Genomic DNA, 12,038 nt, shown 5'->3' with positions numbered 1-12,038 from the left:
TTTTAGAGACTCTTTCAGAGTTGCAGGGTGTTATCTCTGGCATTCCTTACCTCCGGAGGTCACTACGTCTACGAGCATTGTCGTGTTCAAACTGAGACTCCATAAATTTCTGTTGGACTCAGAGCGTGAAAAATATCTGTAAAGCTGTAGGCTTACGTCTACTTGTATTTTAAAGGTGTATTCTTAATCTTGCTTTATCACATTAGCTTTGATTACCACCTCTCTTACATTCCAATAGTATTTCAATTGTCTGATCACGTGTATTGTATCTCCTGATTTTTCATTGTCCAATGAGGTCTAGTACTTCGGTAATTATCATTCCCTTATGTAAATTTTGGCGATCTTGAGTATTGTTTCTTTTTACTCTATTTCTTTTTCTCTGATGCAATTATTATTAAATTATTATTTCTCAAAACTAGTCTGTAAGTCATTAATTGATTAAGCAGCAGCCAAATGGTTTGATCTGATGTTGTTATCATTATTTTTATTTTATTTACCTCTCTCACTTTTCGTATCTTGTAATTTCTATCTGTATTCGTATTATTATATTATTCAGTATTTTTTCTTTCTTTTTTTTCAATTTTCGTTGAATCTATACTTATTCTGAGTTGTATACTCATAGTTAAGTTTAGTTTAAGGCTTGTAATTGTAATGTTTATTGCCTAAAAGTTTTACTAAGACATAATATATATCATCATCATCATCATCATCATCATCATCATCATCATCTCTCTCTCTCTCTCTCTCTCGTGTCGAAAATACATCTTCGAATTCGTAGATCACTGATCGATATCAGTGTTCTGTCAACGCAATAGCGACCAATAAGGCTATCTATTGATTCGCGTATAACACGAGTACTCATCGATTAACACTATGTATGGCATACTCTACACAATCGATAAGACAGGATAGAGAGAAACTGAAAGCAACTAGATACTGAAAAACAAAAACAAAAACAAAAATATTTTCAAAGAAGGATTGGACATGTAGGGCATGCAACAAAGAACTTCATACGGAGGTATTAAGATGCGTACCCTGTTTAAAAAATTTTCATCCCGGATGTATCCAAAAACACTTAATCTATAATAAAGACAATGAAAGGGTTCCATGCACAGGTAAAAGAGAGAAAATCACGAGAATGAAGAATAAAGAAAGGGGAAGATCAGACAGTATAGGAAGTAACAGCAGCCTAAAAAATGACAAGACACGGGACACAGAGTTCTTACTGTCAAATGAAAAGGATGAAGAAGAAAGTGCAAACGTAATAGATGTAGATGAAGCAACGGAAACAAATGATCAACGGAATAGGAGAAATCGAGTAACAGGTAATGAGGAATCTCAGTTAGTGGAAAATAGTATAGAGAAAATATTGCACATAGTTAAAATAATAAAGGATGAGAGTATCAGCAGAGTGGAACTACGAGAAGTAGTGAAGGAGGTGATCGAAACGGAAATTTCAAAAATAAAACAAAAAATAGAAGAAGTAAAGAAAACCATGTAAATGTTACTAAACAATAATGGGGATAACAAACAAACAAATAAAACAGGACCGAAAAGTTATGTAGAGATCGCGAAAATGCAGAAAAATGAAAACATACTCATAGTAAAACCAAAAGAGCAGCAAGAGAGTGAAACGACAAAAAATCAAATTCTAGAAAAGATTGAAATAAACACGTTACCAATAGGAGTGTCGAGGATGATTAAGGGAAATAACGGTAGTCTTATAATAGGCTGCGAAAGTGGAAAAGAAGTACAAAAGCTTCAAAAAACGGTAGAGGCAACAATAGGAAAGGACTTTGAGACTATAATCCCTAGAAAGAAACTGCCAAAAATCAAGATAATAGGAGTCGATATGGAGGTCTACGAAGCAACTGATGAAGAAATTATACAGTCGATAAAAGCACAAAATGAGTTGGAAAACTGCTCAATGAAAATTGTTAAAAAAGGGACCATCGAAAAGAAAAGCGAGTACAGTAAAAAAAAATGGAATGAAGGAACACTTATTATCGAAACAAATGTAGAAACTCACACGAAATTAGTTGAAAAAGGAAAAATTAACTTAGGTTGGAGAAAATGCAGAGTCTATGACTTTTTAAGCGTCCTGCGATGCTTCAAATGCTGGGGATTTAACCATATGGCAAAGAACTGTAGAAAAGAGGAAGTATGTCAACTAGGGTGATTCGTTTTGAGCGAACATTTTTTTTTCTTTACTCCCGCAGCCAAATATCATTCTTCATGCTGAAAAAAAGACCCTGTCCAAAGGGGAGCTCTGAATTTTAATTCGAAGTACTTTTTTTTCAATTTTGAACATTTCCTATTTAACATACGCGTAAATTTTTATTTTTTTTTCTTTAATTTTCATAACTCTGCGGCATTTGATGGTATCATCACACCCACAAATAGGATTTCTTCAGAATTGAACGCTCTAAAAAAGTCCCCATTGCAGCGAAAGCGTAACTCACACTGGTGAGTAATTGCGCTTTGCTAAACCTGATTTTTTCCTGATATTATCATGAGATTAGCCATTATCTCGTTACGAACGAGAGCTACAGAAAAAATGTGAATAATGAACTTTTAGGAAATTTAATTTCCTACAAAAAAGGTCTTATAAATGTAAGCGATACAATTGATAGTTTGAGAGATATTCAACATTTAGAAAAATAATTTGCTGAAAATCGATAAAATTGCTAGGTTTATGGCTTCACAAATTCGTCATCAGAAATTATACAATTTTCAATGATCACAATGATCAATTTTAACCTTTTTATATTAATTTGAAATTCAACTAGACAATGACTAATTGGTGATCTATTACTTGTTCAATCGGTAAAAATCCTGTTGCACGGTTTATTGCAAGTAGCTTGATATTTCAAAGAAAATATGAGTTACATGCTATTCTCATTTTATCAGAGGTGTAACGTTCATTTTTCTCGAAAAATCAAGGGTGTCCGAGTGAACCGTGTAACCATTTTGCAGCCATTTCTCTCGCACTTACGCAAGTGATAAATCACCTTAACACTTAGTGAACTGGTAACGACACAAATTGACAAAATTTTCGTTTTTTATAGTAATTAAAATTGGGTTTCAGAAAATAAAATTATTTTGGATAGCAATGCTAGGTTATTTACTCTGTAACTCAACTGAATTTAAAATTGAAAACGAAGTTGTATTGAAATGATTAAATGATTCTTCATATAAAAAGCTTGGTAATAAATAAACAATTATTAAATGAAAAAATTCTTATTAATGTCATATTACGTTTTCCAATAATTATAAAAATATTATTTATGAAAAAATAAATAATTTTTTTTGAGTGTTTCGATGATTTAAAAGACATAAAACTAGCAATTTTATTGATTCTCAGCAAATTATTTTTCTAAATGTTGAATATCTCTCAAACTATCAATTGTATCGCTTACATTTATGAGACCTTTTTTGTAGGAAATTAAATTTCCTAAAAGTTCATTATTCACATTTTTTCTGTAGCTCTCGTTGTTAACGAGATAATGGCTAAACTCATGATAATATCATGAAAAAATCAGGTTTAGCGACCCGCAATTACTCACCAGTGTGAGTTACGGTTTCGCTGCAATGGGGACTTTTGTAGAGCGTTCAATTCTGATGAAAACCTATTTGTGGGTGTGATGATACCATCAAATGCCGTAAAGTTTGTGACGTGACATTTTTGCCCCGCCACTCGTACGAATCGTGTCGACCAGTGGACCGGGTTTACGGCCCATTTTGACGCCGTTCGACTCGTCGGGTGTTGGTCGGAACGAGACTCATCGTCACGTAATTATAAGATTTATTTTTAAGAATCGCGTATAGTACCTTTCGAGCGACAATTTACTAAGTCTAATAACCGTTACCTTTTACCTCGGTGCAAGGAAGAGAGAGAAATTCTTGATTGTTTAATTTTGAGTTTGATGAAGTTTCCTTTTGACTATTCCGTTTGTTTTTTTTTTAGATTTGGTGTTAACGTCACCACATTGGTCCCAGCGAGCATTAGATATTTGACGATACTTTCCTGCTGTTCGAGCCGATCTCGCTCGCAAGAATCATCCCTCTCACGCCGTCTTCAAGTACCGAAGAACATTCTCGACCTGCGGGCGGTTGAAAGAGCACGCTGGCATAGGCCATTTATTGAACGCCGCCCGTGTCTTTCCCGCCGTAGCAACCCAGAGTTGCACCGCCCGCAATACCGTGAATTCGGGTGTCAAAGTCCGTGTGAACCGGCGCCTCGTCAGGTGGGGGTTTGGGGGAGTTTTCTGGAGGCGAGGTGCTGTTCTTGCCTGGTGGCTTATCTTGTGGGCCCACCGCGACATCCGGAATCGTGAGGGAGGCCTCCCCTCGTCCTTTCAGAGCTGCCCGCCGGATCCTCAAGAGGAGAGACACCCGGATCACGGTCATCTAGTCGAGAGGAGTGTTTCGAGTGAGCGGGAGAGGTGAGAGCAGCAGAAGGGTAATTATTGCGATATTGGGTAAAGAAGCGTAACGGGAATTATCCTCCGTACACGCTCCCTTGTTTTGAGTTTCCCGCGAAAGCGCGAGCAAAGACTCTGTACTCTAGTTCGCGCCTAGCGCGTGAGCACCGTTGTGCATGGGCCTAGTGGTGGGGAGAACGCCGAATCTGGAGGACCGCTCGTACGCACTATGAGTCTTCTTCCGATCACCTCACCGGCGAGTCATCAATACCTCCCGATCATCGAGGTTCCTTTGTCTTTCGGCGTGCGACGAGCGGGTTCCTCGGTAAGCCCTTTCTCTTTCTCCCGGAATGATTAATGGAGTTGAGCATTTTGAGTTTCGGAATTTAGTTCCGGTTTATTTGGCGTTTCGGGGAACATGTGTGTCGAAGTTTCGAGCGAGATTGCGGCCGATACTTCCCGTGTTCCCGAATTTTGTAGTTTGGTGGCTCAGCTCCACTAATCGATTCGATATTAATTTGGGTCCATTCGGTCTAGTTTATTTGACGTAATCCGGTTGCGCATGAATGAATTAAGTTTGAGTTTTGTAATGTCGAATTTTGATATCGAATTTTGGTAGTACGCGCTGGAATATTCCACGCAGCTACGTTTCTCTCTCTCCCTACATGCGTTGAGGCTCTAGCGAGCACAGACGTTCGCGCGATGTTTTCGCTCTGTCTCTCTCGCACTTATGGTCGCGCTCGTCTATACGGCGATTTATTCTGTCTTTTGTATTGCGTATTTTTCAGCCGTTCCTTTTGCGTTCGCAGTTATTTCCTTTTCTCTATTTCGTGACGATCGTATCATTTTGTGTCTCTCTATGGCGAATTATCTTACGGCACTCTTCCGTTCCCTCTGTTACCGTTTCAAAGATTATCTTGCTATTAGTTTCTGTGATTTATTTTATCGTATAACGCCGCTATCTTCGTATTATCGTACTGATCGTTCGGGAATTTCGGTGTTGCCTCGCGCTTAGCCGAAGTCGCTTCACTATTACCTTCGATTACCTTTCGTCGCGAATTATTTTAGGGTTACCTAGCGTCAATTACCTTGCCTATGTTGCCTATGACGCTCTCGCGAATTATTTTAGGGTTACCTAGCGTCAATTACCTTGCCTATGTTGCCTATGACGCTCTCGCGAATTATTTAGGGTTACCTAGCGTCAATTACCTTGCCTATGTTGCCTATGACGCTCTCGCGAATTACTTTCGGGTTACCTGGTGTCGATTACCTTTTACCTGAATTTACCTAAGACACCGTTTGTTCTGGTGTTGGTTACCTTTTACCTGTTACCTAAGGCATCTGCTCGTCAGATCGCTGATTATCTTTTACCTACAATGCCAGAGCGTCGGTCGTCGATTACCTACGACACCCGCGAAATTGCGATGCGATTACCTATTACCTGAATTACCTGATGAATTCGAGTAAGCCACGCGCCGAACCGCGTTGTCGTCCGATACGTATTGGCCATGCGATTCTAGCGAGCCGTAAATTGAATTTCCTTTCCAACTCTTCATTTATGTAGAATTCAATCTCGCGAGGATTCATCTTTTCCTGTACTTTTGTTTATTTGAATAAATTGTGAATCTTTTCGGAATCTTCTGTCTGTGTCGATTATTTGCTTTGCATTGTGAATTGCTACTTTTCCTCAAGGATCCCCCCCCTCTACCTTTTGTATCTCAGATGAGCTGAGTAGTCGGACCGTCCTCGGTCATTCGTTCCCCTCGTGTACTCTAAATTCTAGTTTTGCGTTGCGTTACGATCGCGAGAATCGACGAAAATAAAGTCGATTAATTCGACGGTACTTTGTACCTGGCGCCCAGTTCATTCTCGCAGCCGGAGAGTCATACGGGAAGGAGCGGGTGAGCCGAGAAGGGACTGGATCGTACCCTTGCGGGGAAAATCTACGTTACAAGTTATAAAAATTAAAGAAAAAAAATAAAAATTTACGTGTATTTTAAATAGGAAATCTTCAAAATTGAAAAAAAGTACTTAGAATTAAAATTCAGAGATCCCCTTTGGACAGGGTCTTTTTTTCAGCGTAAAGAATGATATTTGGCTGCGAGAGTACAGAAAAAAAAATGTTCGCTCAAAACGAATCACCCTAATGTCAACACTGTGCAGGTAAACATAGAGGAGAGGAGTGTAAAGCAGAAAATAAAAAATGCATAAACTGCGAAGAAAAGATCCGACGTTTTCATAACACTAATTTATCGAGTGATCACGAGGCAACGGATAAACAGTGCCCGACATATCAGAGAAAATTAGAGGAAGAGAAAAGTAGAAGAGAGAACGAAACAGAATAGCAATTAGTGAAAAGGAAGCAACATCTTTTCATGTGCTCAAATATCCGGAGCCTCGTAATCCATAGAGATGAATTAGAAACACAAATATGCCAAAAAGTATCACTAATAGTCATAGCACTAACGGAGACAAGATTAATTGAAGAAATCGAGGACGCGGAAATAGCCCTACCAGGATACAGATGTATGAGATGTGACGGAGAATCGAGAACCACGGGAGGAGTCATTTTGTACATAAAGGAGTCGATCAAATACAAATTACTCTATAAAATAAAAGCTGCAGGAAACTATTGGTGCGTCGCAATATGGTTGAATGAAACTAACATATATAAGGGTGCAGTAGCGGTGGTATACCACTCACCAAGTTCGTCGGATGCAGATTTTGTTGCATTCATGGAGGAACTGAATGAGGATCTGAACAACAGAGGGGAATGTATTATTATGGGTGATCTCAATATAGATATAAAATCGAAAACGTATTATGCAAGGAGGTTGGAGAACGAGCAATTAGCTTTAGGATTGAAACAATATGTGAAACAGGCAACAAGGATAACAGAGAATAGTCAAACAATTATAGATCTAGTTTTTTCAAATAAAAAACAGTTAGTAGAAGTAAAACAAACACCTGCGATAACAGATCATGGATGGGTTATATTAACAAAAGAGAAAGTAGCTAGTGCTAAAAAAAGGGTTGCCGAAATTATATCAAGGGACATGAAAGGATTGACAACGGATAGATTTCACGAACATTGGTTACGAAGAAAGACAATATGGAAAGAGAACGATACGGTTGATGATAAAGCAAACAAGCTCATAGGGAAAATCGTACAAATACTGTACATTATCGCACCAAAGATGAAAATCAACATCCCCACAAAATGGATAGATAAGGAATGGTATACAAATGAGCTCAAGGAAATTACAAAGAAAAGAGATTTATCATATAAAAAGGCCATAGCAACGAGTGAGTAGTCAGACTGGGAGGATTACAAAAGAAATCGTAACATGGTGGTAATGAGTATAAGGAAAAAAAAGAAAGAATACTTCGAAAATAAAATAGACAGAAAATTCAATGTGAAAATAGACGGATAAATTCAATGAATATTTTATAAACAGTATTAAAGCGATAACATCGAGCATTGTAAGCAGTCAAACTACAACAAATGAGACTTTAGAGGTCAGAGGGTTGAATAGCTGGGAATATTTCGACAACATAACGAGAGAAGAACTGAAAGAGGTAATACGAAAGATGGATGGTAAAAAAAAATGAACGACCGAAGGCATATCTACAAATGTTTTGAAACAAATAATTGATATAATAGGCGACGAATTGAAGGATGTAATTAATACCTCATTAAAGCAAGGAAAGTGCCCAAGCGAATGGAAAACATCTACTGTAATTCCGATACCTAAGGTGGCAAATACCATCAAGGTAGGGGAATTCAGACCCATAAATATGCTGCCAATTTATGAAAAAGTGTCAGAACTAGTTGTTAAACAACAACTTGACAAATTTATGGAACGCAATGACACGTTGATACAACAACAGTCGGGATTTCGGAAGAATCACTCATGTGAGACAGCAATTCAAACAGTAGTAGACCAGTGGAAGATGATTGTAAGCGAAAAAAAAATGATAGGAGTACTTTTTATGGATTTGAAACGAGCCTTTGAAACCATTGACAGGAAGAAACTTGTTCAAAAATTGGCCATCAACGGACTCAAAGGAACAATCCTAAACTGGTTCAAATCATACGTATCGAATAGATATCAACAAGTGAAAATAGGGCAAAAAATGTCTACTAAATTATCTAGTGAATATGGGGTACCACAAGGGTCAGTGTTAGGACCGATATTATTCATAATCTACATAAACGACATAGAAAAAGCATTAACTGAGGACTCCTCGATAAAGTTATTTGCAGATGATACCCTCGTATATGTAACAGGACATAGTACAGAAGAGATCGAAAGACAATTACAAGAAGCTATGTATAAATTGGAGAAATGGTTAGAAGATAATATGTTAAAAATGAACGCAAGCAAAACAAAATATATGATTATAAGGAGCATAAGAAAAGATATTAATAGGAAAACTACAATCTTGACAAAAGAGGGCATAGAGATAGAGAAGGTAGAAGTAATGAAATATCTAGGCATACTAATAGACGACCGTTTATTGTTCAAAAATCAATGTGATTATTTATTAAAAAAAGTAGGTAAAAAAATAAGCTTCTTAAATCGGATAGGAAACGAAATATCTATGTACACTCGCTGCACAGTTTATAAAACGATAATAATACCTCATTTTGATTATTGCTCTACTATTATGATAAATATGGGAGAAACAGAACTTAATAAGATACAAATAGCGCAAAATCGTGCAATGAGAAGCATTTTGCAAGTAAATAGATTCACCAAAGTTAAAGAGATGTTTGAAATATTATGTTTTATGTCAATAAGAGAACGAATAGAATATAACATATGTATGTTTATTTATAAAGCCCTAAATCAAGAGACTCGGTAGAGTCTCGGGACAAGTACATTGACAGCCCTGTCGTCTGCTGGCCCGAGACTCTCGCCGAGACTATACTTTCTCTGAATAAAACGATTCGCCGTGGTGGGGGTAAAATTGGCATGTCATTTTATTGAATTACGAAGCTCAGGAGCCATTTAGCAACTTGAAAATTGAAGTTTAAGCCAATTGAGTAATTCTCTTTCGATTCCGCCCTAAATCAGCATGATCGGTGGCGTATTTGCTGAGAAAAAACTTTGCACGGGCTCAAGATTATGCAAAAGTTACCAACACATTCAAGAATTTATGCGTCTGTATTTATAAACACCATCAAAGGCACTTTGATGCTCTCGAGTTTCTGATTCGTTGGATCTGACGACATCCATTTTTTAGACGTTGTGATTGGTTGTAGAAATTAGTTGTTGATGATTGGAAATCTGACGTCAACTTCAGAACGTAGCAAACGGCGCAGCACAGCTGGTAACAGCAGTCATAAATTCGACCGATATACATATATATATGTACAAACCATGTGTCAGTTTTTGATCGTATGAACAGAATTTCGAGATTACGAAGTGCGTGCGGGATCAATAAAAAAATAATTTTCGTCATCTAAAGAAGTGCATATTACTATTTATTTTGTTAATTTGTGATATATTAAACCGGTATCAAAGCGGCCGCGAAAATGTAGTCTGTGATGTGTGTGTGAAAAAGAATATAAAAAATGCGCGATGCATATATGTCAACGAAACTTTTCAAGATTTCATTATTTCGTTCGATTGGAAATAAGTGTTAACTGAAATAATCCTTCAATTAAACCAGAGTACGAGAAATATTGTCCAGTGCGAATATATTGTCAGTGGCGTGGTTATATATCATGTGTACATAGGTTATATATACGAATACATAGAACAAAAATACACGCAACCGTTAGAATGATATTAGAAACTTTAATTGAATAAATGTTTTCCAATTTATTTCTTGTGTCATCATTATTTTTAAACATCCCCATATTTTGCTTGATTTTCAGTTTGGCTCTGCCCTCTCCGATCCTTGTTTTCACCCCATCAGTTTTGCAGCGGATCGATACATATTATTAATTCGTTCCCTAATATGTGTCCTATGATTTTCTACTCCTTCTTCATGATGATTGTGGTAACATGATTCGAGAGGTTTGTAACCATAATCTTGAATTGCACAATTTGTAAATCAGATTTTCAAAAAAATTTCTGGTCTTGGTATACTGGGTAGTTATTCTTTTCCCATTAGGTCTGTCGAGTGATAAATTTGGAAACTTGTTCCAGAAAGCCTTTGGATGCTTTTTTTGCTGATGATATGAAAAGTCGTATCTTCGGAATGCGGTGTGCAAACACAAATTTTGATAACAAAACTTATGGAATGACATGTATGTTGAGTATTTCCACTTTGCAAACTACAGATATGGAATTATTATAAAAAAAATTGATTCCGATAAGTCTACAGTTGCTCAGTTTTGGATGTGATCAAATATAATGCCTACCAACATCCCCAGAAACTTACAGAATTTCTGAATGCAATGCGCGCTATGTCATTTTAATGCAACATCATGACTTTTGACAACTTTTCATTATAATGCTGTAGATTCGGATCATTGAAATACAACGAAAATCTGCAAACTATACAATTTATATACTGTGCCATTCATTTTACATTGTGACTCTAACCGTAACATATATATGAAGTAAAAAATTGATTATAAAAGTCTTCAGTTGCTCATTTATGGATAGATTTGAAATTGCTGTCTTCGAAGCTCATTGCGCAGATACATTGAACCGCAGCAGATACCTGCGAACTCTGAACTTTCTGTGGATAAATATATATGCTGCGGATCACCCCTTATCTTTGATTATGGTAATATGTAATGGAACTTGGTTCAGCAAGTTTTGAAGTGTTTCTTTTCAAATAGTATTGAAGTTTGTATGACTGATATACAGCGAATACTTCTAAACTTTGATATTTCTGTGTTGCAGCATGTGTGCCAATCATTCAAATCATTTACTCCAACCGTATCATGTAATCTGGAAAATTCATTACAAAAGTCTTCAGCTTTTCTAAATACTTCAATGTTCCTTTTTCTATTCCTTTCTGAGTTTTCGAATTTCTAAATTCATTTCTAAATTGTCTTGAAATGGTTTTCCTTCAAAACCAATGCAGGTACGTTAAACGTCTTTGAATTCTGTTGCTCTGTTGAATAAAGTTCGCTTAGTTTTTTTTGCTGCTTTGAGTTCTGGCATAATAAATATTAGAAGTTTACGGGTACTTTTTTTCAGCAACTATCAAACTGTGGATAATTGAACCTCAGCGGCCGCTTGCAAACTTTGGAAATATATTTCATTGGGGGCACGTTTTGCATGAGACGAAATCTCTAGATTCAGAATGCAAAAGCGACATTTAAAGTAGGCAAATCTGTTGGATTTTTCGTGTCTTGAATTTGATCTATCTTTCATTTGAAATTTGAAGAAAAGGGATAAATAAAATCTGTTCTATTAAGGAAATCTTTACGTCAGTTCTTTCTTGGTATGAAGACTTGGAAAAAATCGCCAAAGGCCACGGACAGACCGGTGACGAAATATTTCCAGTACAATTTTGACGAAAAATAGATCTTTTTTCACGGAAACCAACGTTATAAGCCGAAAATCATATTACAGCCCACGAAACGCATTTCTTCACACTTTTGGGTTCCTAATACACAAAACATATTAGAAAATAAGGGGAAAT

This window comes from Venturia canescens, chromosome 5, assembly GCF_019457755.1.
Source record: "Venturia canescens isolate UGA chromosome 5, ASM1945775v1, whole genome shotgun sequence".
NCBI lineage: Eukaryota > Metazoa > Arthropoda > Insecta > Hymenoptera > Ichneumonidae > Venturia > Venturia canescens.
The sequence above is the reverse complement of the archived record's forward strand: the minus strand, read 5'-3'. Positions refer to the sequence as shown.